Source organism: Hippocampus comes, unplaced genomic scaffold (assembly GCF_001891065.2).
Source record: "Hippocampus comes isolate QL1 unplaced genomic scaffold, H_comes_QL1_v1.1 scaffold242, whole genome shotgun sequence".
In the NCBI taxonomy this organism is placed as follows: domain Eukaryota; kingdom Metazoa; phylum Chordata; class Actinopteri; order Syngnathiformes; family Syngnathidae; genus Hippocampus; species Hippocampus comes.
The window spans coordinates 2,621,309-2,621,931 of record NW_017805385.1 but is presented as its reverse complement, the minus strand read 5'-3'; positions in this window follow the sequence as shown (position 1 = coordinate 2,621,931).

Genomic DNA, 623 nt, shown 5'->3' with positions numbered 1-623 from the left:
CCCCCCCGCAGCAAAAGCTTCAAGCTTCCGAGTCCAGGGAGCCGTTCGAAGGACCCGCTGGGAAATTCCATGACATCTTCTTTGAAAGCTTTCAGAAATCCTCTTTTGAGAGACGTCCCCTTCGGATGAATGGCGTTCAATATTTATCCACCTCGTCGCAAGCCGATGCGCGCCGCTTCCATGAACGACGCGACTGCGAACGGACGGGAGCCGCTCGTTCACCGAGCAGTCGTCAGGCCGCCGTATTTAGCCACGTGACCAACCCTATTTTACCAAATAAAATGGACTCGGCTAATTCTCGCAAAGACGTTGCACGAGCAGAATTTTTGGGGGACGGGGGGGGGCTGGATGGCAGGCGGCAATCACAGAGTCATTCAACACCAAATGTTGACCAAGTATTGTTTTGGTGATGAAGCGCTGCCTCCGTGATAGAAAATCCTGTCTTTCCACTCAACGTCGCTATCTCTCCCTGAACCGCTGGTCGTCATGGTAATGCAATCCACCCTTGCAGAGACCTGGCCTCCCCAAGATGGAATAAGGAACACGAAATGTCCACTAATTGTTGATCCTCAGGGTATTTCGGGCATGTCACAGATAGTTCTTGAAAATTGTTAGGGGCGGGG